Genomic DNA, 22770 nt, shown 5'->3' with positions numbered 1-22770 from the left:
CTATTTACTACAGAATTCATTTGTTAGTGGGGTGTACCACCCCAAACACCCCTCCTGCAGCTATGCCCCAGTTCCTTCCTCCATGCATTGGGAAACTACTCTCAGACCACCAAGACCATTAACGTTATGTTTTTTCAACTTTAAACACCTGATTTGGCACTGCACAGCAAAGCCTCACATCCTTCAGAGGAACTGCCATGCCAACAGCTCCATGTGCCTGGCAGAGATCTCTAATTATGGAGAGCCGTAGGCAGTGACCTAAAAAAAAAATGAGGGCCCCCTGAGAATGTGATGAGGGTTTCCATAGACTAGCAGATCTCACAGTTACTTCTAGTCCTGGATTTATGCCTCAGGATTAGGCCACCAGGGTAGAAGAAGACATCCCTTAGTCCACCTGACAGAATTGGGTACAGCCTGCCAAACATTACATAAATCCCTTAATTCACAAAGCATGCCATCAGCTGCACATTCTAAGATGGAATTCATAGTGCAACGGGCATCAAGTCCCGGGGCCTGCTTTCATTACATTTCTTTCACAGTGGTCTTGTTTGTTTAAAAGGAAGGGTTCTGCTCAGCCCCTACCTTCTGCTCTCCTAGAAAAAGGGCAATGACAGACCCGGCTCTCGGACAGTGACCATTCAGTAAGAACAGCAGGTTATTGGCAAGAGAGGTAACCTGGCAAAACGCAGTGCTGGGTATCCATGAAAAAGTGAGACACCACAACCTGGCAATCCCTGGCATTGAAAAAAACTGATAACTAGCCATAATCTGCATTTAAAAAATTGGAAACTTTCCAGCTAAACCAGCTGGATTCAGGGAGTGTCAGGACTTCCAAAGGCTGTTGCTACTGAATACTCAAGGAAACCCCAAAGACGGCATCAGCCATATTCCCTAAAGTGAAACGACAGCCTAAGAAAAAAGTAAACTATCTTTCTGTATAATACTGGTTGTCCTTGGCATGATCTGATCTTTACCCCTTCCACGGTTAAGCCATCACGCTGAGCATGGAGCTCACCATATCGCCATCCCCCTGGGAAGCCGTTCCTTTGAGTAATTATTTTAGGAGTATTCAAAAAGGACAAGCTACATAGTCTAAACTGCTGCCTGTCATGGATATAAATGACATGTAACATTTGTAAATATAAACACCAAAAACTCAGTGTACAATCATACGTTTCCAAAGTTGGTCACTCCACAGATATTGTTGTGTTTTGAAAAGACACAACTAGGAAGAAACAAACTGGGGGTATGCAACAAAAGGATGGGGAAGGGGTGTAAAGTTTCCTTGTTTAGATATCTATGTAAGTACTGGGAATCAAGGCAATCGTATAACACAAAGAAAATCATTGCATGATGGACAAATATCGATGTAGCCTTTCATTTATGAACCCTGAGAACCGCAGATTTATGCTGAACACTTGGCTATTTCATACTGAATATTTGGCTAAAATTTGGTTCATCGCGTAACTCCTCTCTCTTTACTATGTATCAGAAACCCTTCCCCTTGCTTTCTATTTCTCTCTATCATCTCCCCTGTCTTCTCTAACCCTTAATTCACTCCTATATTCTTGCCTGATTTTAAATATATCCCTCCCTCTGCTCCGCACCTTAAGATTTATTTTACTTTCTTAAACTCTCATCTACTCCAGTCTCTCACTTTCTTTTGCATTGTCCTGTACACCTTTCTATGTTATCTCTCCTCCCAGCTTCTTCCGCTGTGCCTTTCTATGTTTGTTTCTTGTGTCTCCTCATATCTCTATCTTTTTATTTACTCTTTATTCATCCTCTTTCTTCTCATCTGGCTCTCACCATTTATTCTTCTTCACTTTCTCCTCATTCTTCCTTGACTCAACCCTCCTTTCTATCCTTATCCTTCACTTTGTGTACTGCCACGCATAGTCTCTCTCACCCTGGCTTCCACTCTAGATAGACTTCCTGCCTCTTACCACCCTCCTTACCTAATCATCGGCTACCCTCGCCTTTCACATTTACCCCTCTCTTCCTTTCCCTCCATTCTTTCTTACATCACTTCCTGTCCTTACCCATTCCTCTGTGTTCTCCCCATCTCCCTCGTATGCTCGCCCATCTGTGTCTCCTGCACTTTTCTTTCCTGTCCCTCCCCCTCTCTCCCCTTCTCCCTCTGCCTCCCTTCTCCCCCCACTTTTCTGTTCTACTCTAGGCTGCCTCCGTGCCTCTCACTTCCCTCCCGCCCAATGCATTATAGCAGTCCACTGAAAGAGAACCCTATAGAAGCCAAGTTTATAATGTAGAATTTAATAAAAATTGATTAAGCATCACAGAGCACAAACAAAGCTGTTCCATAAATCTTTCAGCTCTCTTTTTCGTACTGGACTGAAAGAAAACACTGTCTGCCAAGGCAGATGACAGATGCTGGCTTAAAGATAAGTATTGTTTATTTTTTTGTACCAGATTTTTTTCTTCTGCATATCTTATCATGCAAGGGTATGCAGTCTGCAGACTGCTTATTTGGCTCCAGTGAAAGACCCAACAGATATGTGGCCCTTTCACCACAAGAATTTATTAACTCCAAAGTTTCATAACCTAAAAAACCACAGCTAAGAAAGCGGTACGAAGTTTTCACTGTATATTTTTTTAAACTTTCTACAGATTCCCTGACACTGGATTTTGCAGGACGACAGAGTGGTTGAGGGGATTCCGAATGAATAAAAAAATAATTAAATAAAGGAGTTAGCCAACGTAGGGTATCAGAAGACATCACCACAAATACTTTATATGTTATCCAGCAAGGCTAATTTCCAGAGGCTTGAGGCGGTATTAAACCTGTGCATAAATCATTTGGTAGATGCCCTAGTATTTCAACAATATGATTTATCACTGAGCGAAGGTAGTTCAAAATAAATATTTGGAACCTGGTTTAGAATTGAGTGGTAATACATCTTAAAACTGAGGCATACCCGACGGTGAAGAATCCTCCAGCAGACCTACCTAACCATGTTATTCCTACCTTGAAGGTAATTGCATTTCAGAATTATCCGGTAGCCGAAGACTTACCACTTCCTCGACAAATCACGATTCTCCAATCACTCACCAGCTCTAAATCAGGCCCTTTGTTCCCAACTTGGAAAAGGTTTTCCAACTGTTGGTGCGCTGCACCAACCCCAGACCTCCCACTGCCCTATCTGCTCTCCCTCTCCCTCTGCTATGTTACCCCAGTGAAGAGACTCTCATAGCTTTTTGCCAGACTCCGACCCTTGTCCCCACTCACCAACCAAAGGGCCACTGTGCACACTTAAATTAGCTCCTTTAAGAAACAGTTATTGGCAGGGATATAAACTAGTGCCCGGCGGTGTAGGAATGCTGCCATCTACCCCAAGACATTTTTACTGTATCTGAAAGGTGTGGAATTTGAGGGGCCCATGACTACATTTTGCAGTGGGTCCCTTTGTTGTACGTAAAGTTTTGGGCACTCTCCATATGTTAAAGCCACATACTCTAGACCGTTCACTCAGTTTAGACTACTAGGTGGTCATTTGCCAGCAGAACATGTGTGCAAGGAGTGTATCTGTGCACTGAAGTAAAACCTCATGTTACACAAAAGGTGAATGCAGCAGTGAATTGACAATCAGAAATAGAGCTCAAGGGATTGTTTGGACGGGCTTTGATTTATACCCTTAGAGCAAATTTATTATTCATAAACATGTACTACATATATATTTCTGCCTTTATCAATAAGTTTTGTAAATGTTCCCTATATTCCCGGAAGGTGTGTAATCATTTAGAAAACTTCTATTCAAATGGCTTACATAAAAAATGTCATAACAAAAAGTGCTTTTAGGTACGCTTGTTTATATAAGCCCGGTTCCCACTGCTTTCCATCTGCTCTCTTTAATTCCTCCTTGCTCAAGTCTTTCAGGGTAGGACACCTTTCCCGCCGCAGCCCACACTGATGACCCCAAGGCACCTCACCAGCAGCACACTCCTCATGCTGAAAGCTCACACCCACAGCCTCTCCCCTCCTCTGACATACAATCCACCCACCGCACCCAGAGCTCTACTCTGCAAGGCAGCATATTTCGCTGACTCAAACCAGATGTGGAGGTATCTAGTTTTACCCTGCTTCATTTTCCTTTTGTTTTAACATGTCTGAAGCGCCCTGGATCCTGCAGTGCAGAGAGCTGAAGAACAGCTGGATAGACTTCTGCGGGAGGGGCTCAGATCTCAAGAAGTGCATATGTGTTAAATAAGTCAGCTGTGACCACTGCAACGAGGTGTCTTCAGAGCTGAGTGCTTGGTTCCCTCCTATTCCCTCTTGCTAGGGCAAATGTCTACACTTCTCAAAGGAATAGGTGCAAATTGCTAATGATCAAGATCTATAGAAAAGTCCCTTTTGATCTAGTGTCAAACCGTTGACTTAAAGGACCAACATCTTTTGAGACTCCACCAGGCTGCTTTCCTCTGTATTTCCAGAGCAACCACACAGTACCTTTAGGTATGCATGGAAACAACAGAATTTACAGCTTTCTGTTGGTCTTCTGCACACATTTAATTGGCCAGTGTTCGGTGGAACACCACCAGACTGTGCAAAACATGACCCTGTCGTGTTCCTTTGCATATCCAAACCCAGGTTACAGTGGTTAAGTACATGCATATAAATTGCAGAATTTTAATTTGATGTTGCTCTCTTAAGCCCTTTTCAATGGCTAGTGCTCTGTGGAACACCATCAGGCTGTTCAGAACATCACCATGCTTCTTGCCTTTGTATAACCAGACTAGCATAAAATGGTTCAGCTTCCTGTCCCTAACCTCCTTCTGACAAAACAGAACTTTTCAAGCATGTGAAGAAGACACACAGTCCAAAATTATGCTCTAAAAAGCGGGGTGACTCAGGGTTCCTCATTAAGGCCTACTTTGTTCAACCTGTATGTGCTCCCATTAGCACAACTCATAAAGGCACATGGTTTCTCTACTATATCCCACGCTGATGACACACAAATTGTCATCTCCGTCTCTTGCCGAACAGAAAGGACATCTACCCATCTCAAAAACTGCCTCAAGCATGTAGTAGACTGGATGGCTACAAGCAGTCTGAAATTAAATGCTGGTGGTGGGAAACAACCCTGCCAGGTGGATGGAGTTGAATTGGCCAGACTTCCTGGTCACTCACCCCACCCCTAAATCGGTGGTCAAGATTTTGGGCTTTTGGCGCGATCATAAACTTTCGATGTAAATCCAAGCCAAGAAATTGTCACCAACCTGTATCGGCCTCCTCAGGATGCTGAGAAAGCTACTGAGATGGCTGCCTGTACACTTACGGAGAGTGCTGGTGAAAGGCTTAGTTATCTCACAACTTGACTATTGGAACCACCCTATATCTAGGGAGCACCGAATCTGTGGTAAAAAGACTCCAGCTAATAAAAAATGTTTTCAAAATTCCTAAACTTAAATTGGCCACTGCCGCCTGGCAACCTTGCACTGGCTTCCAGGGTTTAAAAGAATTCAGTTAAGGGACTATGCCTTACCCATCAATAAATGTACAAGATGGGACCCTGGGTGATACAAAGAATGCTAATATCTTACTACTCTACAAAAATATTGCGCTCCACTAACCAGAAACTGTTCATAGTCCCCAAGATAAAGAAAACTAGGAGTGGAGGGCGCTCATTTCGCCTTCCTTGCCCCAAAGCTCTGGAATGCTCCCCACTGCAATTAAGGAGAACAGTGTCCAAATTAAAATTCAGGAAATTGTTAAACCAGTCCTTTTAAGATAATATGTCTGCTCGAGGCATTGCAACCTGAATGCTGTCTTAGCACTTGGAGGCCCTTCTGTGTAGCAATACACTCTAGAAATCCCACAAATGCATAAATGAATGAATATAGTTTTGGCATCAAGGAAGAGGCGCTATTTTAGAGTAGTCAAACAGGCCAAAACATTCTCTTACTTTTCGAGCCTCAATTTCTTCTTTAAACCGAGTCTGGTTAGTTGTTCATTTAGAATCTCTTCTGAATATGTTATAAAATGAAAAGACTAACCAGTGACAGATAAAGTCAGCAAGTATCACCCACAAAGGGTTGATCGAACAGTGGAGCCCCTAAGGTCGAACACTACAATGGGATCTCAGGCATCATCGGAAATCCATGAAAGTGAGGATGCGCACCTCTACATGACTGGCACACGCCGGCCAAAAGCACCATCTTATTAGGATGAGACTGGTTGTGAGGGCTGCAGGGCGAGGACCCCAACCACTGAACATAATAAAAAAAGGGGCAGAACTTCTGTCAATATTTGCAAAAGGCACCAAGACGGGGCAGTTAGGCACGTCTATTTATGGACCACAGAAGCCCATAAGATTTTCCATGTTACCACAACATTAACTTGTGTCTCACATAGGTTGAAACATGCATAGGGTTGTAGATAAGTCGCTTTATTGAAGTAATACCCCCTGCAGTTTTTGAACTCAATGATTTGTTTGGTCTTTTAAATGAATGAATGATGGCTCGTCCTTCCTAATCCCCCAACTCTCCGAACACTCTCCACAAGGGCTCCATTAGTGTTTATGGTTTCCAGAAAATGTTTGTTCTCATTAAGCTTTTAGAGTGAAGACTTGCCGCACTTCATATTCATTGTCAGCAGCGTAAAAAAAAATCCACATTAGATGCAGAGGGAGCCCTTCCATCGAATTAGCAAGTTTACTCACAGTGTTCGCATAAATTCTCTCAGAGCTTCTTAGCTCATGTGATAGCTTTGTGGCTAGATTCGCAATGCCTTTATCCCACTTAGGGCCTGGTTATGGAAATGACTAATAATTCTGACCCCTTGCGCAAAGCACAGTTTACACATGTGATGGTATGTGAGGTGTGCGGACTTTATCACATCCAAAAAATAGTTAAAGTCCACATCTTCCATTTAAATTGCAGCAGGTCAATCTTGATAAACTTTAAGGAGGAAAAGCCCAGATAATCAGAGGGGCACGCAGAACATGGTGCAGGAAGACTCAGATTCTGAATGGGAGTTCCCATCACAGAGGAAAAACTCAGAATACGTGGTCCTATCCAATAAAGTTTGAACCACAGGATTGCAAAAAAAGATATATGGTGCAATGAAGAGAGACTATCCTTCCGGGGTACACATAATCAGGCCCATTGTGGGGCAACATGTACACTTCGGATATGTACATTTCCAATGTTTACAACATATTTGCAGCCAATAAACGTAGTAATGTTTATCACAGCATGTGGCCTGGTAGCAACCACCAAAAATAAATAAATACCCTCTAGTGGAATTGGCCAGCTCAACACACTTTTTTGCTAAAATAAATAGCTTTTGAATGAAGAAGTTCCTCCTCTTCACTCTTTACAGGTAGCTATTTCCATATGCCACAGTGGTACGAATGGCTATTGCAATGACTATTAGGAATGGCAAATCTAGGTTGGCCATAGGAAGCTGCCTTTGGTATTAATTTTGAGTTGAATTATGATTTCTGGCTCAAATCATAGTACTGCCATTTCCATTGTATTTATGTAACTTTGTTCCATCTTTCTTGTAAATCCATTTATTTATCCTTTACAAATCCATATCCATTTCTTCAATGTTCTTAACATCTTTCTGTACACTATTCTGCCTTTTTCTCATTCCGTTTTTCTTACCCTATTTTCGTTTTCTTTCTAATTAAATCATTCATTGCTTTGCTTTTTCGGACTTTCTCTTCCTTTAGTTGTCACTTTTTCTTTCTTCTTTTCCCCAGTCTTTGATACTCTTTTACATTTTTTAAAGCTTGCTTATTTCTTTTCTGTTTCAATTTAACTTTTTATGTCTTATTTTTCTTTATTTCTATAATTATTTATGTATTCTGCAACATATTAATCTTTTAATTGTTCAATCAAGTACTTCTTTCATAGTTACTTGATTTTCGCTTTTAGCATCCTTTTCAGCATTTTCTTTTACTCACTCTAGATATCCCATTGACTATTTATTTTTGTGTCACAGTATTTCGTCATTCATCTTTTTATCTTCCTTTCTTTCCCTTTTACAATCCTTTCTCCAAAGTTTTTTTACTTGCTACCCGTCCTTCTAGTTTGTTCTTTCTCTCTGATCATGTTTTAATTTCCCTTATTTGCATTTTTGTTTCTCCATTATCTATATTTTTTATTTCCTTCATTACCTTTAGTGCTCTTTTTGCCCCTTCTCCTTGTATCTTTGTTTCCCAGTTTTTCTCATTCAGTCGTTTTCATTCACCAAACCATACAACCGTTCTGTTCACAGACAGGGTAACCAATCCCAGCTGAATTGGCCTAGAATTAGAGGTGGTCATACATTAAATGGTGGGTAGACCTTTCAACCTCCACAGGAAACCACAGTTACCTGGATTGCAGCCAATCAAAACACCAAACCTCAAGAACGGTGTTGTGGTGCTGAGGCTATGCTTTAGCAGACCACCAGGTGAGATTTTATCTGTCACTTCAAAGGTCTGGTTCGTGGTTTGACGTTAGTTATCTCTCAAAAGGTTTTGCCATGAAAGAGACTCCAGAGCTATGAGTGGACAGGCTGTGGACATGTAGTTATTACAGAAGAAGCTGTTTTAGAATAATATGGTGAGATTAGCCAACAAACTAAACACTTCTTGTTCTCAGCAATATTGGAACTTCACTACATTTTGCTACAATCGAGGAACCTGATTCTTTAAATCTGTTGCCTCAACGATTAATATCAATCTAACCTCTGCAAAGCCCAGTGGAGCCTACAGAACTAGCAAACATAAAATCTACTGAACTGTGTAACTTCTGCCCTTTAACAAATCTGTCTTTAATTTGGTTAAAATCTAAAATTAATGACAGAATAGCTAGAGCTGTTTTTTTTAGAGCAATCACTAGCTAAAGAATTCAGGCAAGAATAAGATCTTGTAGAGGTACAGAATCTAGTTGGCCTGGACTGACAGAGTTCGACATAGTAGATCTGTGGGAGGCATCACCATCGTCATCCTGTATCATCTGTCAAGATAATTTCATTCAGCGACTCACAAGATTTTGCTCAAGCAAGTAACCAGTAGCAGGGATACCATGGGTCCTGGTTCAAGCAAGGAAAATGGCTTCTTTGACTGCTGTTGTGGTAGTAAAATATAGCTGTTGTCAGGGTTCAATGTGTCCCTCAGGACCCTGGGTCCTTGTGTCACCTCGCCTGCAGCACCAATGGCAGCCTGTGCATAGTTAGGGAAACAGTTCTGAATGTTGTTGCAAAGTATCCAGTGGGATCCAGAGTGAACTGACAGTGTCCCTGCTTGACAGATTCCAGAGCACTTGATTAAGCTCTCCAGAGATCAGAGATATATGCTCACTGAGTTTGTATCCTTCTAAAACAGTTACTTAGCTTTAAAGGTATTCACTTGGAGAGGGTAATTTTAGACAGACAAGGCTACATCACTATAAAGGAGGAAATCGGTCAAGTATCAAAGCATTTGTCGATTAGGTGGTATTTCAGGGAGGGCTTAAAGAAGTTGAATTAGATGGACAGTCTAATAAACCCTGCTAAAAGTTCCATATTTTATGTGTATGTCTTGAGAAGAATCAGGTATCAGAAAGTGCTGGGCAGAGAGCGGCATTCTTCTGTTTAATATATACTTCATCCCTTAGTTGCATTGATCTCCACCTTTGGGTTGCTGCTTTTTATGCACACCAACAGCAGGCATTGATCGAATTGTACTATTTGCTCCAGGGAATACTAGCCTTACTACATTTTCTGGAGGTCATGTAAAAGCTGTTTTTACAGTTTAGGGTAAACAAAACAGAGATCATCTTCTGTGGGGATTCAGAATGTAGGTCTCCAGATTCCTCACTGGTCAAACACTTGGGCCTTCTACCTGTATATATATATATATATATATAGAGAGAGAGAGAGAGAGAGAGACTGTGTGCCTGTGTTTGTACAGCCAAGTACAATTAGGAAGCTCGCCTTTCTGCTTCAGACCAAATCCCTAGTATATGGGTCAGTGGAGACATGCCATTTAACTTTGTGGTAGTTTTAGGTGGTCCCTACAACTTAGGACCTGGTAAAAGCCTGGACACTGAGGGACCGGGAAAGCACTGACATAGTTAAACTTTGCTGAAGAGCACCGATGGCTGGCTGCCTGCCATTCTTTGAGAGACTGCATGCTGCTGAATCTGGGGCAGCCTGTCCAGCTCAGCAGACGACTGATTACTGGTGAACTCGTGGGGCTCCCAGCCAGACCCTCAGACGGCTGCCAGACCCGGAGGCCTAGGCAGGCCAATTCAAGAGTGTTGTTTTGTGCCAGAATCACATGATGTCATTGCCTTTCTGACCAGAACAACCAGTCATTCAGGTTACAATTAATACAGAGCCCAATGGTATGCAAACAGCATTGGTTAAAAAATGGGATGCACTTGGCAATAGATGGGTGTCAGACACATCATCACGAATTGCTCCATCCGGCAATGAGCATTCGTTGCTCATGGCACCCCTCTCAGGAACACAATACTACAACACACTCTGCAACCTACTTGGAAAAGCTATGCATGTACCAGTCCTGAGGCCATTCAGCTATATGAGATTTCCAAAGAGGAAGAGATAAGGGTGCTGGTTTTTAAAATATTTTGGTTTATGTTTTTTCTAGCAACTAATACTACTTTTTAACCTATTTTTCAATTATAGATGTTGTGAGAGTCTCAGCACGATAAAGTGATTTGAGCAGGATCACAGAAGGTGCAAACCCTGCACCTTAGCCATCAAGATATTCCCTCCGCCTGATGGAAATCATGGATTGTTGCCATTATGACATGTCCCAGTATAAAGTAAGTAGAAAATATGTCCCATCCTGGATAAAAAAAAACTAATGTGACAAGTAAACCTCAGTGAATGCTTGTGGCACAACCTGAACAGGATATATTTGCTTGATAAAGAGCAATAAAAGTAAAAATAAATGTACGTGTTGTCATAAATAGCCTCTTGTGCAGAGGAATGCCAAGTACAGGTTGGATAAGTCTGTATAGGGAAAAATATCGGAAGTGTTGCAAATATGACATCTTGCAATCCCAAATAAGGCTAAAAAACGGACTCCACCTGACTCAAAATTACCAGATCTCACAAAATGAAGATCTTAGAGTCTAATCAATAGACCCTTGATGAAAAATTGTTGTCTTTTTACTTCAGATGACTCAATTATAATGTACAATATTTAATAATTTCTTTTAGGTCTGAATGCAGTGCTTCAGACCTCAGTTTCGAGGCCAACGTTGCTGAATTACAACACATTATTAATCTTTGAAGTATGTTTTTATTTATTTTTAATGTTGGCCCAAAAAAAATCATGCCCGCTCATAACAAATCAAGAAAATGTACTTATTGGTGGTCCCCCCAATCCCCACAGTCATACTCTTTATCATTACGTGAAACTATTTCCATCCAGTAGCCGAACCCAGGAACCTTTTAAAACATACAGTGACAAAGCTAATAGGTTAGGCTACATATAGAGACATTAAACATACACTTAGATTCTGCCTTATTGTCCTACAGAATATGAAAAAATGACCATTGTGCCAGAAAATATACTCTGGTATGCCATGGGACAAAAAAACCTGTGGCTAAGTTTTATGAATGAAGTAACACCATAGTAATTAAATGATTTACTTCAACCTAACTAAGAAATCTTAATTTGCAAAAACACATTTTCACAGTTCTGATATCACCAACATATTGGGTCTGACTAAATCTTTGACCATTCATGTTAATGCTAAGAGCAACTCATTACTTCTTTTTACTCAAGTCAACTGTGTCACAACACAAACGGCTAGATTTATATGTGTGAGGTATTCATGAAAGGTAAGACCCTTTACTTTGGCAGAATATTATTCCAAGCTCGTGTAATATTTTGGAGTAGCAGCTCCTAAAGATGGGGTGGGGAGTGGGAATTTCAAAGGGTGATTTAGATGGAAAGTTTATGGGCACCCAGAAACATATTAGTTTGTGGCCAATCACAGAATCCTTCGTGACCCCTTTCCCACCAGGGGAATCGTCGGAGATTTACTCCTGACAAGTGCAATTTACACCTGACAAGGGCAGGAGTAAATTCCTTTTCATGGAGATAACGGAAATGATGCAACTGAAAAATGTGCGGCTGTGTACGGCTAAGGGATTCCCATGAGGGAAAATATTGTGGAGAAAAATACAACGAAATAATGGGGAGCAGCTTGAAGACATTCACATGTTAACAGGAAAAACATTCTGTACAACTACACTGACATAAATATAACAAGCATTTGCAATGCAACGGGTCTCGCATTTCGTCGAGTTAGAGCTATTAGCGTTGTAAACTCCTAACTGCACTTTTCTTGCCACGTTAAATGAAAAAAAAATGAGCGCAATCGCACTGTGTAAAACACAGCACAATTGTGCTGGGAAATAAAGAGAAAAAGTAGCCCAGAAACCATACGGAAAACATGGAGCATCGTATGTTCCCAGTAGTTGGTCGGTGTGCTCGAGGAGGACTAAAAACCAGAAAAGGCATGACATATACATGGCTTACACTAATGAAAGCAAGTGGATTTTAAAAGGCGAGCCCACAAACCAATGTAAGGGACTGACGTGACATGAGCGTAGTTAGAAGCCCAAAGAGAGATTACATCAGGGGACGGAGCGATTTGCGCTCGCCCCTAAAAAAGGAGGAGAAGCAACTAAAAGAGTACATCAGGAAAACTGAGACTACGCCTCCAAAAAAGCTTGGGGAATTGGGGAAAAATTTAATAACTACACCCACGAGGAGCATACCTTTACTGCAACATATACAATTTTTTTAATGAATCTGGTCTCTCGTTTCTTGTGGTGAACCATTCACAGCCCCCTGTAGCATCTGGAGAGCTTTGATCCAATTTTGGGAACATGTTGTAACTTTCTCCTGCACATCTTTCGCAAGGCTATGCAGCCGTGGCAATGCTAGCTTTGCTAAAATAATTTGCAACCTCAGTACATGCATTCCTTGACTACACAGATGACACACACACACATGCCATGCAGGTGATTTCATTTCGGATTGTGAACATCAACCTCCTTCCTGCTGGAGCCTTCCCAGCAAGCTCAGCGCGGCCTACGCAATCCGTTTTCACAGGTGGCCGTTTTGCCTCCAGTGAAACCGCTTTCTTTTTTCTCTTGGCAACTCAAAGCATAGCGAATGTATACAGAAACATTTCAGATATGAAATAAACACTCCTATAAAAGCAGCTGCGATGCAATTCATCACTCATTCCCGTACGGCTGGAGCTCTCGAACTGAATCCAGCTGCTTGGGGTGAGAAGAGAGCTCCTCTGTTGAAAGCTGTCTCTTGCAAATGACCTTGGAGTAGGGCCTGCAGGCAGAGAGAGCTAAGACACTGTCAACTAAAGTCCCCTATAGATTTCACTCATAAGCCGTGACCGCCTCCTTCCAGGTCATTAAGGACATATGGCCTCATTTAGAGTTCAGTGGGTGTGTGGTACTGCGTCACAATGTGGCGGATGTCCCACCCCCCTTATTTCAAGTCCCATAAGATATAATGCGCTTGTAATAAGGCAGGCAGTACATTTGTCACTTTTGTGCTGGGGTAACTCATCTGCCAGGCTCTAAATCTGACCCTTAGTTTCCAGTTCGGACCATGTATCTTAATCCCATTTACTGCACTATGCCGCCCAGAAAGATCTGTGCATTTCTTTTTGGCATCTTTTGTGCAAACATTAACTCAAACTGTCTCAGAGTTAGTGCATGTTTTGCAGACATCAAAGCACAGAAGCACAGAGTAGTAACTGCCTGTTTATGTTTCAAAGCTCTTCTGTTAGCTCAACATGCACTAATTCTGTGGTAGTTGCAGGTAACATATGTGCTTAAGAGGCTAAAGAGAAACGCTCAAACCTCTTGTGCACTGACGCAGAGCAGCAAATGGAATCACGGTGATAGCCTGACGCATTTCCGGTGTTATAGTCTTCCTTTGCTTTCAATGAACTAATTAAACTAGCATAGCTGGTACGTATGAGTTGTAAACGAGCAGTTTGGGATTGAAGGCAGTGACCATAAAGACCTGGAGTCAGGTAATCAGCCTATCTTTCGTTGCACTAAAATTTTCTAGCTAGATTGCATGTTCGTTAACCCTGGGTTGTCCACAGTAGGTCCACTAGGCCTGGTTTCATCGCAGATTTTCAGGATAACCATTGACTAGGCAAATTACGCCCATTAATTGTGATTATTCTAAAAATTGCACAAGAAATGTAACTGTGTGGTTGACAATCCCGGGGATAATGTCCAATTTCATTTTACTCTCCCCAGGCTGCTAGACCCAAGGCAACATGCTGCATGCAAGCCGAAAAGTGCCATGACTGAGACACAGCAGGCGAGCCGGACCACAAAACTCACCGGCTCAGTGCCTTTCCTCAAGAAATTCTTGCTTTCAAGAACGACATTTCCAAGAAAAAGTACAACGTCAATGTCGATTTCCTACATAACATCTGTTAAAACTCTTTCTAGGTCAGGGGTCTGAAACTGCTAAACACCAGGGGTTCAGACTAGACTTCTTTCCCAAGGCCTTCTGGGGCTGAAACATAAATAGGGAGCTTGTCAAAGTGTTTAAACATCTGGCGTTCCTTACCCCCAAAAGGGAGAAAATGTTTACACTGTATTCTGTACTGCTTGGTATATTTTAAGCCGAAGCTCAAGCTGTTGCTAACACATAAGGGTAACTTTTAGAGAAAAATGTGTGGGATGTACTGTCTGAAAAAATTGTGTGAAATGAAACGCTAGTCCTTTGGTCATGATCTCAGCCTTGATGTGACACACTCTGATGTTACTGATGCAATTACCAATGTAAATAGGCTTAATTATGAGATACATATGACACTACCCTTAACTCTATGAAAGAAACAAATATGAAAGCAGTATTATTTAGCTGTTTGAGTATGTGTTATGTAATTACATTGTGCTTTTAGGTGTTGTTAATGCTATAAAAATGTGGGGGGGGGTGGGATGTGTGAGTAAATACGTGTGTGTGTGCCTGAATATAATGTAGGCACATACTTATGCACAAAAGCAGTAATAAGCCATATTCAATAGCACAGTAGATTATGTTCAGTATAATGAAAGGAATCCAGTTGTAGTGAAAGTGTGCTTTTTGAAACGTGGAAATGTCGGATGAAACAGAGAAATTTGCCTCAGGGAGCCTGAATTCAGACTCATTATGAAATTGCCAAGTACTGCATCTGGAGACTTCAAGACAGAAACAGATCAGCCTAATTTTATAAGAAAATTGATCAAAGTCTATGTAGAAGGTATACCATGCTCCTTAGAAAAATGTGTGTTTTGCATACTACAATACAGAACGTAATGAAATTCACAACACTGTGTGATGGATGTCTTATTATTGGAATCTGTATAATCTTGTAAACGGAAACACCCAATGGGTGATATACTTATTGGGTTTTGGAAAGTACACAAGTTGGAACATGTTATTTATAGATATTAAATAATAATGTATAGGTTTTTTTGGGGGTTGACAGGGTAAGATCAAGGAGTGAAATCGCTCGATCTATCTCAAACAGAATTTGTGGTATATTAACATTAACCCAATTAAAAGGGTATAAGGAGAATTTAAAGTGATTTGGTATGAACTTTGAAAAGTTAAGTTTTCTGAATGCTTTAATTAATGTAATGTTTTTTAATGAGGTTAATTAAAAGGGGATGAAATCTGAAATTCCACAAAGGGACTGACTATTAAGCTATTTGCAATTGTGTATTAAATATACTGCAGTAAAAAGAGCGCACCGAAAAAGGCAATAGTGTTCTAAAGAACCTTTTTAAGCAAAATCACTTGATGAAGTGAGGTGCCAGACAGGACTCCTATAAGGAAGGATTTAATGTTGAATTATAGTTTAATATTATGGAGAATTAAGGAAAGTGCATAAGGTGATGGAATGTGAGTCACATGTAAAATTACAAGTGGTTAGTCAAATGATGAAAAACATTTGACTATTTTGTGCCCTTTTGATTTCAATGACAGGTTAGTGAAAGAAGAGCAAGAGAGAGTGACAGAGACAAAGAGTGAGACTGCACCTTGTAGTCATGCCTTGGTCTAGTCAGATCAAACATTTGGCTTCCTATATGTTCTAGTGATTATCTCAATCCCATTCGGAAACAAAGAATTAACAGCTTCACAAGCCTGATAATCCAACAACCTTTCATTTAAATTGAACTTCATAGACAACAACTCTGATAAACTAACTGTAAGCTAGAGGGTAAGGGTAGTTCTATTCATAATTTTTTGGTGACTTGATTATTGCTTTATAGATCAATATAATAATATAAACACTCTAAACATGGGCACTGCTTTTATCCAATTGGACACTAATTCACTGATGAATCTGGGGCAATGATTTATACTAAGATCCTTGTATTCACCACATTAATACCTAGACCAATTTTACAGGCTGAGACTTGTACAATAGAGTCTCAATTCAAAACAATAGCCAAACAGTTACACTTAACAAATGGTGTTTTGAGCTATTTTTCGATTCTCACAACAAACTGCTAAGTTATCGATGCAAAGTACATGAGATTTACACACCAACACATTGAAAACTTCAGATATGTATCACAAGACAATTCACAAACAGTGAGATGGGATGCATCATTTACTCTGGCATTCAAGCAAGCACCTTAAAGACTCTGCCTAGATAATTATTTGGTATATGGAAATGGTTACCTGGCATAAAGACAGGTAACCTTGGTAGCTTTGACTTGGGTGTAGGTCCCATACTCACATCCCTGACCTGACCAGAGTGGTTGTGACCTCAATTTGAGGTCACAACCACTCTTACATGTTGTTCATTAGAAATCCTAAAAACTGAACACACAAAAACACATTTTTTGAATTTGCAATAGTGGAACGGACTCCCGCTTCTTCAATCTAATCAGGCTAGAAGACATTTTCTGCTCTAAAAGTATGGCTTATCAAAGTGGTATAATTTGGGCAAGACTTAAGATTCATACTGAATAATTTAAAGCCTTCTTCAAATTTGAGGCCATCTTTTTTGTAATTATCTGCTAACTCAAGAATCACTTTAGTAATATCCCTGAGAAAGAAACAGTTACAAAAATAGGTAAAAATGACAATCATATGCTAGGGCATGCTCGGAGAACCTCATATGTGGTGCTAAATGACTACCCATTGATGCCACAAGGGTAAACAGAGCTGATACTGATATATGACCTCATATGGAGCCCACATATTTACTCACAGACAGCGGGGGGTTTGCAGCTAAAGGAATGTTGAGTTGATTGTACCAGGTGTAGTTGATGGAATAAGCAGTGATGATAATATCCCCCGCATGGTAAACTGGCCTGTGCCCATTCCCTAAATGCCCAACTGCGTGTGAAACTGGTCTCCTGACTTCTTGTTTAGCCCTGGAACCGTGCCAATAGTATATGTGTAGAGGTCTGGAACTGACCCTAGTACTTTGAGATCGACCCTCCAGTCTGTGACCTGGGGAGGCACACAAAGTGTTTTCCCATGGCGGGTGTAGACTACTGACATGTCCTGGGTTAAGTCACACAAAGTGGTGGTGAAACATAAGGTAACCAGGCTTTTTCTATGAGTTAGTGTGTGGTCTACTTGAGTAAAGTTCCCCTGTTATGAGAGATCAGTGTGTGGGATACTTGTGTGAATGTGTAAAGTTACCCCTGTTATGTGAGCACTAGATCCTGTCACTGACATTTCATGTGTGAGTCGCATGTGTATGTGTAGTTATTTTGTAGCACATGCAATGTAGTAGACCTTTGTGAGTCTGAGATCTGGGACCAGTAGGATCCATTTTGAATGGCACATAGTTCGGCACGACACACAAAGGAGGCTGGATAAAGCTTTCCTAGACAGTAGAAATGTCTGCGTTCTTATGCATTCTTGTGTGGAAACAAGGTTACTATTGGAAAATTGGAAATTCAATGAGTCCTTGTTAGCAAAGCACTGCTGATTAGTTCTTTTGGTAGATAGCAGGACTGTGGGTTGAGACTACAGTTTCATTTGTTCAACGTGATTAGGTTTCTAGGCAGACCTTTTGTATACAGAGGACGACGACAGTCAAGTTAAAAGATCTCACAGTTAATTTTTTATTTTCATGTTTTAGATACTCCTTCTTGGAGCCATCATTGTTACCTTCTGTGACAGCCATCACCTTACAAAAATGCTGTGACTGGGAAACAGGCAGAAAATAGCATTAAAAAGCAAATGAACCAAAACTGTTTCTGAATCCCCTGTTTGGAAGATATGAATAAACGTGGGATCCAAGCCATCTCTCTTTGTTCCAGTTCCAAGTTCTTCAAGGCCAAGGAAGGAAGTGGTCTGCAGAGTACTTGAATGACTGTTGTGTGTTCAGGGCTGGTGTTTGCATGACTGCCAGTCTCCCAGAGTTGAGGGGCCAGCACTCAAAGCATGCACTTTCTCCTGGAGGAGAAGAAGGTCTGCCTAGAACCTAGAAACCGACCTGCTGAGAGAAATAAGGACAATACCTGCCCCTAATGGAGCAAAAGCTTGTCCAGAAGGAGAAAATCAGAGCATGCTCCCACCCGAAGAACACTCAGAGGAGGTAGAAGACTAAAAGGGAGAAAACCAAGAGCTACCAGAGTGTGAAGGAGTCTGCTATGAACTGTGCCAAGACTTCAAATGCTAAAGCTTCTTTGTTTTTTTTTGCATCTTCCTGTGCACCTGAAAGACTAACGCTGTCCTTGTCAAAGTCGGAGATTACTCGACCCCACCTATGCAGAAGCTCTGAATGGCTTGGAAAGCACCATTGCCAAAGCTACCCGCTCACTTCTGGAAGGCCTGTAGGCTACACCAGCCCATGCAAACACCACGTCTGCCCTGAGCACAGGGAGGCTACTACAGCTGAATATGAGTGCTGCTGTGTGAGCCTGCTGTGCTAATTCCAACAAGCAATCCCGTTCTGAGTGAGTTCGCTGCCACAGTGCTTACAGCACAGGGGCAGGTCCACTGAATGCTCTTTTCCAACAGATAACCCTGTATTTTAAAACTGTGAGTGGAAAGTGAGGCTGCTGTATAATTTAACTACTTTATTTTTTAATAGAAGATAAGCACTGGGCTGGACAATATAATTGTGTCTTTTAGATGACTGTTGAGTTCTGAGCTGTTCCCCACCTACGTATCCCTGATAGTGAGGCCACAGACTGCTTCCTCACACTATCCTGCGAGTCAATTGTGGAAACGATGTACTTGGCCCAGCTTGCACAGCCACAGTGGGACATACCACAGAACACTAGTGGCAAATTACCTCAACCACCACCGTTGAGGCCCCAGTGCCTGGCCCTGAATCTCCCGAGCCCCCACCAACAGGATCCATCCATATGCTTGCAGGAAGACAAAGTGGTTGAAAGGCTAGTACGGTTTGAGTAGATGCAAGCCTCGTTTTGATTTTTCATTGGAAATTACTGCTATTTTAGGAGTGGTGCAAGCAGGGGGGCATCTTTAGGAAATGTAAATGGAGTTTAGTTCACTACTTGTAGAGTGTTTGTTCTACTTACCTTTAGAACACCAGGTTGTAGCACTTAGATCCTGTGTTTGATGCACTACCATTTTTAACTCCGGTGTACAATTATAATGTCCATTTGACATGTTTGTGCCACATTTATGGTAAGCTTGCTGCTCTGCAATTCCATTGTCTCTCCTGTCCCACCACCATAATTATGGACAATGTGTAACTAACTTTATGTGATCCCAGTGGGCTGAAATGTACAGGTTGTGATTAGTGACCACAGTAGTGCAAAAGCGGCATACTGGGCTTTACAAAATACTAAAACTAGATTGAACAAACAGCAGAGAGAAAATATTAAAAAATTACGCTTAATATGTGCAAGGTATAACAGAGCCTTTATTGCTTCAAAAATCTTAATACAATTTCCATGATAGCGGTGGCCTAATTACACTATAAATTGAGTACCTTCCAGTCTACATAAAAATGAGCGAAAAAAACTCATAGTAATCCCAATCAAAGGGGCAGCGTTTAATCAGAAATGTGAATCCTGCATCACACTTCGAGGAAACTTCCCTCAGATACACCTGTCCCTTTCGTGAAATTTTCCCATTGCAAATTGTTGACTCCTTTTTGTGAGGTACGCCAAGAAGCCAATGACCTGGAGAGCCCCAAGGACATTGTAATGGGTATTGTGCCCAGACCGTATGGATGGACAATGTGGGCCCTCCTGGACCAAGAAACCCAGATGGTGCAACAGCTGCTGGAATGTTTCAATCCACTGGAAAGAACAGCGAGCCCACTGCCAGCTGGAAATATGACAACCCACATCCAACCACCAAGACAAAGAAGGCACAGCAATGCACAGCCGCACAAAGAGCTAGGATACTAGTGTTTGAAAAATGACTAATGTGGAACATGGTGTAAAGTGTGCTAATCAAGTTTCACTATAAGCTGCACATTTAACGCCAATAACAGAATCCAGCAAAATCCACTATTATTCAGCATTACGATAAACTGTTTTAAAAGAAACGCACCGAGGGTCTGTAAAAAGCTGCTTGGCATCTTCTGGTTGCAGGGTCTGTTTTAATGTGCTTATATGCTTTTTTTGGATGGCTTTTGAAAATTTTACAGTGACGTATCATCTCAGTACATTAAATTAGGTTTCTTATAACTGGAACCCATCGGCCACCCAAGTTAACATCTTACAGCATAAAAGGTGCAGTGAGGTTTTCATCTGAAGCTGGGCTTTGCTTGTGGCTAACATGGATAAAGACTCAAAAATTGAAGGGTGCTGTGCAAAAGGCCCTACTGTGGTTGGCATCACTTACTAAACATTTAATCAAGCATTGCCAAAAGGAAATCCTGCAGTGTCATCACTATAACACAGTTAGGTGAGGTGATTGGGTCTTGTTGCCTGCTACTCCCACCACATCCACCCCACCACTTAAGCTAAATCTATGGCAATCCATTTTCCAGCACATTTTCAGAGGCTCTCTGGGCTATTCACAAAGGTTATGTACTCTTTTGAGTAAGTTATACTTGTACATTTACTCTTACACATTTGAGCAACTTTATTACTTTTGTCTAGTCAACATTTGCGAGTATAAACTTATCCTCAAGTGTAGACTTACATGTCTTCACTCCCTAAAATGGAGGTGGAGACAAATTTAAGAGTAAAAGTTACAACAGTCAAAAAGGAGCAGGAGCACGTCCAGCACCACACATGGCCGACACCAATAGTGCAACACCCTCCCCAGCAGAGATCCCCCTATCGTAAAGTATAGAAAAAATGCCAAAAGTTTATTAAGCTTTAAAAAAAAAGAGTTAAAATAATTTATGATAAATATTAGCCTAAACTAATTTTATATTTTTATTTTAAATGTATAACAAAATAAAAAAGCTTGATATATATTAGCCTAATTTGAATTACGTGTCTACTTGACATATATATATATATATATATATAAATATATATATATATATATATACATATACACACACACACACACATATATATATAAAAGCAAGGCCTTAGTGAACGGCCGAAACGCGTTAAGTGGCTTTTCTTGAATAAAGAAAGAACGATATTAATAACTGTGAGTGTCTGCACCCGTTCTTTGGAAAGGATTATTGGAATATATATATATATATATATATTTTTTTTTTTTTAATGATTTCCTATTAGGTTCTGTTTTGATTTTATCTGAAAGGCGGTCGCAGCAACAGTGGCTAGCGATGTGTGATACTGGTCTTAATCCAGGTCTGAGCTGGAGTACATTTACTACTGTTTTGGATCCTTTTTGGCTGTACTAATTTTAGAAGTGCAGTTTCTGAATGGCAATAGGTTTTTTCTTTTTTGGGTAGGTGCATGTCCCTCCTTAAACCTTACTCCTCCTTAAACCACTCCCATTTAGTAGTAAGTATGCTCCTTTTTGCATTCACTCCACCAGAATCTCCCACATTTATTACAAAGTACCAAACTTACATGCGAGGATGTCCACATAGGAAAAATAGGAGAGGTGGAGATTTACACTCAGATTTGTAAATAGCATTTTGTAGTAAGCAAATAGTACTACTATAGTACTACAAAATGCAGTTTATGAATCAGGCCCTATGTCATCAGAACACAAGCTAAAGCTGCTGTTCCATTTGCAGCCCTATTGTTACGTATATAAGGTCAGGTACTTAGGAAGATTTGAGGCTGCGGCCTGTTTCCTGTTGTTCTGCCATTAACAGCGACTTTGTGCTGAAGCACCGATGGAACATAAATGATGTACGCCTTCAGTTGCCATACCTATAGTGTTTGCAACAAGTAGGAGAAATGGAGCACCAGCCAGACAAAGAGTTTAATTTTGTTTAAATAAAACAATAATCCTAAAAAGATGGTTATAAAAAGGTGTGAATTCAATTGTTTTACCTACTGGTCTTCAGACATTGTTACAAATGCATTCACAAAGGCACATGACAAAAACAAAGCATATCATCAAACTGGTTTTAAGGTAACCGTTGTCATCACAATATTTTTAGAAAAATTGTCAAATATGTTAACCTTGACCTGTCACTGAACTGTTATTGTTCTTCAAACGTACACCCCTCTTTCAAATCTAAAACTGAACCAAACATCTGATACTGAATGTTACTATATTTGCTTCTTTTTTCACAAATGTATTACACCATCAAGCAGGCTCATAAGGGCATCAGGACGCTGCCTAACCACTTTACAAGGATGCCCAAAATCTAACCAATCAGAGGCAAGCAAAGGCGACCATGAGGGAGTGTGGGGAG

General features: G+C 40.9%; 1 protein-coding gene and 1 long non-coding RNA gene across 9 annotated transcripts in view; one reads left to right on the top strand and one right to left on the bottom strand.

Moving 5' to 3' along the window:
- The window catches only part of NFIB (nuclear factor I B), a 362435-nt gene that overhangs the window by 257581 nt on the left and 82084 nt on the right, over positions 1-22770 (bottom strand). The window lies entirely within an intron of this gene.
- LOC138300063 (uncharacterized) lies at positions 10680-15341 on the top strand. The gene is made up of 2 exons (XR_011204870.1): positions 10680-10782; positions 14279-15341. It is a non-coding gene; the product is annotated as an uncharacterized lncRNA (long non-coding RNA).

This window comes from Pleurodeles waltl, chromosome 1_2 (genome assembly GCF_031143425.1).
Source record: "Pleurodeles waltl isolate 20211129_DDA chromosome 1_2, aPleWal1.hap1.20221129, whole genome shotgun sequence".
In the NCBI taxonomy this organism is placed as follows: Eukaryota; Metazoa; Chordata; class Amphibia; order Caudata; family Salamandridae; genus Pleurodeles; species Pleurodeles waltl.
This window is presented reverse-complemented; position numbering and strand designations above follow the sequence as displayed.